The sequence below is a fragment of the Eleutherodactylus coqui genome, unplaced genomic scaffold (genome assembly GCF_035609145.1).
Source record: "Eleutherodactylus coqui strain aEleCoq1 unplaced genomic scaffold, aEleCoq1.hap1 HAP1_SCAFFOLD_315, whole genome shotgun sequence".
NCBI classification, from domain to species: domain Eukaryota; kingdom Metazoa; phylum Chordata; class Amphibia; order Anura; family Eleutherodactylidae; genus Eleutherodactylus; species Eleutherodactylus coqui.
Genome location: NW_027102470.1, coordinates 3,373 through 7,500, shown reverse-complemented (window position 1 = coordinate 7,500; position 4,128 = coordinate 3,373).

Below are 4,128 nucleotides of genomic sequence, written 5' to 3'. Positions count from 1 at the left end.
TAGCCGCCGCCAGAACAGGCCGGAAAGGTTGAGCTGCATACGGATCTAAGCCGTTGCCCAAACTAACTCTGGCCCGTGTGACACAGCCGCGCGCGCGCTTTCCTACGACACTCGACCGCCGGGCTCCCTCGGCCTGGGAGGCACTCTCGGGGCAGGGGGCCACCGCAGCCCCCTTTAGGTGGCTTCGTACACCTCTTGAACGTGGCGCCCGGCCGCTCGGAGAGCGGGGTCTACCCGGGCAGACAGCCTGTCGGCCCCGCGGCCTGGGCAGGCGGAGCGGGTGCTCTTGCGCTCGGGGGCTCTGCTCGGCCCGGAGAGTTGGGTGCGGGGCGCCGTCGCCTCGCTGGAACCAGGGGCGTTGTGACGTTCGCACGCGCCTAGCCGCCGCCAGGACAGGCCGGAAAGGTTGAGCTGCATACGGATCTAAGCCGTTGCCCAAACTAACTCTGGCTCGTGTGACCGACACAGCCGCGCACGCGCTTTCCTACGACACTCGACCGCCTGGCTCCCCTCGGCCTGGGAGGCACTCTCGGGGCGGGGGGCACCGCAGCCCCCCCAAAGGTGGCTTCGTACACCTCTTGAACGTTGGGGCCCGGCCGCTCGGAGAGCGGGGTCTACCCGGGCAGACAGCCTGTCGGCCCCGCGGCCTGGACAGGCGGAGTGGGGACAAGCCAAGGCTACCGGCGGGCCTCGGACGGCCAGGGGTGGAAGGGCTCCACCTCAAGGTGGCTTCGTACACCTCTTGAACGTTGGGGCCCGGCCGCTCGGAGAGCGGGGTCTACCCGGGCAGACAGCCTGCTGGCCCCGCGGCCTGGACAGGCGGAGCGGGGAACCTTGCGCTCGGGGGCTCTGCTCGGCCCAGAGAGTGGGGTGCGGGGCGCCGTCGCCTCGCTGGAACCAGGGGCGTCGTGCCATTCGCGCGCGCGCGCCTAGCCGCCGCCAGAACAGGCCGGAAAGGATGAGCTTCATACGGATCTAAGCCGTTGCCCAAACTACCTCTGGCCCCTGTGACCGACACAGCCGTGGCACGCGCTTTCCTACGACACTCGACCGCCGGGCTCCCTCGGCCTGGGAGGCACTCTCGGGGCGGGGGGCACCGCAGCCCCCCCAAAGGTGGCTTCGTACACCTCTTGAACGTGGCGCCCGGCCGCTCGGAGAGCGGGGTCTACCCGGGCAGACAGCCTGTCGGCCCCGCGGCCTGGACAGGCGGAGCGGGGAAAAGCCTAGGCTACCGGCGGGCGGGATCGACCGGGAAGCCGCCGTGGGGGAACACAAGTTGGACGCCTCGCGCCGTCGCGGACCACCGTCCTCCGTCTCTCGGGAAGGGGGGGCCGCCCGAGGCGCACGGGCCTCGGACGGCCAGGGGTGGAAGGGCTCCACCCCGAGGTGGCTTCGTACACCTCTTGAACGTTGGGGCCCGGCCGCTCAGTGAGAACAGGGTCTACCCGGGCAGACAGCCTGTCGGCCCCGCGGCCTGGACAGGCAGAGTGGGGAAAAGCCTAGGCTACCGGGCGGGATCGACCGGATAGCCGCCGTGGGGGAACACAAGTTGGACGCCTCGCGCCGTCGCGGACCACCGTCCTCCGTCTCTCTCCCTCTCTCGGGAAGGGGGGCCGCCCGAGGCGCACGGGCCTCGGACGGCCAGGGGTGGAAGGGCTCCACCCCGAGGTGGCTTCGTACACCTCTTGAACGTTGGGGCCCGGCCGCTCAGTGAGAACGGGGTCTACCCGGGCAGACAGCCTGTCGGCCCCGCGGCCTGGACAGGCAGAGTGGGGAAAAGCCTAGGCTACCGGGCGGGATCGACCGGATAGCCGCCGTGGGGGAACACAAGTTGGACGCCTCGCGCCGTCGCGGACCACCGTCCTCCGTCTCTCTCCCTCTCTCGGGAAGGGGGGCCGCCCGAGGCGCACGGGCCTCGGACGGCCAGGGGTGGAAGGGCTCCACCCCGAGGTGGCTTCGTACACCTCTTGAACGTTGGGGCCCGGCCGCTCAGTGAGAACGGGGTCTACCCGGGCAGACAGCCTGTCGGCCCCGCGGCCAGGACAGGCAGAGTGGGGAAAAGCCTAGGCCACCGGGCGGGATCGACCGGGTAGCCGCCGTGGGGAACACAACTTGGACGTCTCGCGCCGTCGCGGACCACCGTCCTCCGTCTCTCTCTCCCTCTCTCGGAAGGGAGGCCGCCCGAGGCGCACGGGCCTCGAACGGCCAGGGGTGGAAGGGATCCACCCCCCGCGGGAAGGGGACGCGCGGCGGCACCCGGACGCGGGAGCGTTGACCCGGGGGTCTTTACTCCGCCGAGGCGTAGCCCGGAGAAGGAGCGAGACCGGCCGGCGGGGGTGGAACACCCCCTCATGCCTCGCTCCTTCTGGGGATAAAGCGCGTCGTCCGCAGGCCGCCGTCCCCTATCCCCGCCCTGGACCGCCCGCATCGGCCGGAGCCCGAGGGGACAGGCGGGGGTCCTTCGCTTTCGGGAAAACCGTCACCAAACGTGGGGCCCGTGCCCCGCTCTCGGCCGCCCTGAGGCGGGAGAGCCCGGATCGTTCTCTCTCTCGGCGTCGGCCCCACCGACGCCGTCGCACGGTGGCCTGGGAAAGGGCTGCACCCCCTGCGCCACGCTTCTCCCCCGGAGTACTCCCCCCGCAGGGGGCTCCGCGGGGTGTCCCGACGCGCAGAGTCGCTCGCCTTCTTCCGCGGGGGACGGGAGGGACGCCCACGCGCGTCCCTTCCCCATCCTCGAGAGCCGTACGCGCCGAGGGTGAACCCGCTCGCCGGGGCGCCGGGGAGCAGGGCCCTTGTGGTCCTTCCCCGGACATGGGCGCGGCGAGGGTCCCCCGGCCGCGACGGCTCTCCCGTTGACCCACTCTCTCGCCTTGGGTGGTGGTGATGGAGGCGGCTGCCTACGCCTCAGCCCGGCATCTCGGAGGGGGGTCGCCCGGGCAGCCAGCCAGCCAGCCTGTTGGCCCCGCGGCCTGCACAGGCGGAGTGGGGACACTTGCGCTCTATGACTCTGCTCCCAGGGAGGTGGCAGAGGGGCGGCCGCGGTGCTTTGACTTTGAGCGGTCCCCACTCCAGCACTCTGAGAAATAGTCACTTTGTCAAAGACCGCACACCGCTCGTTCCCTTATATGCAAAAAAGGTGTTCGTCCTGACGTTTTGCGAGCCCTTATTTTACCGTCGTCGGCGCTATCAGGGGAAACAGGCCCGCTCCTTCCGCCTTCATGGAACCGTAGCTCGGCCCCGAGGGCCCAGGATTACCCTCATACCGGTTCTCACGACATGCGTCGACACTCGGCTCGGCCCCGGCAGCCGCAGCTCCCGCCGGCCCGGCCAGCCGGGTCCGCACCCCTGGCCGGCGCCTGGAGCGTCTGGACTTTGTCGTTTTCTCTCCGAGACTCGTCTCTGCCAACTGCCGTGGACTTCGGCGGGGGCTGCCGCGGGCTGTGCCCGGCCTCTTGGGGGTCCCGCCTGCCCGCGCAGGCAGCTAGGACAGGGTTATCAGCGCTCTCAGGGGGGCCTCCGCAGACCCCCCCACAGGTGGCTCCGTACACCTCTTGAACGTGGCGCCCGGCCGCTCGGAGAGCGGGGTCTTCCCAGGCAAGCCGCCTGTGGGCCCCGCGGCCTGGACAGGCGGAGCGGAGACAAGCCCAGGCTACCGGCAGGATCGACCGGCTGGCAGTCGTGGTGGAACAACGGGGACGCCTCGCGCCGCCGCGGGCCACCGTCCTCCGTCTCTCTCCCACTCTCGGAGGCAGGCCGCCCGAGGCCAACGGGCCTCGGACGGCGTGGGGTGGAAGGGCTCCACCCCAGGGGAAGAAAACACGCCCGCGCGCGTTTGCACAGTCTGCCCCGGCCCGGCATCTCGGAGGGGGGTCGCCCGGGCAGCCAGCCAGCCAGCCAGCCTGTTGGCCCCGCGGCCTGCACAGGCGGAGTGGGGACACTTGCGCTCTACGACTCTGCTCCCAGGGAGGTGGCAGAGGGGCGGCCGCAGTGCTTTGACTTTGAGCGGTCCGCACTCCCTTCTCAGCACTCTGAGAAATAGTCACTTGGTCAAAGACCGCACTCCGCTCGTTCCCTTATATGCAAAAAAGGTGTTCGTCCTGACGTTTTGCGAGGCCTTAATTTACCGCC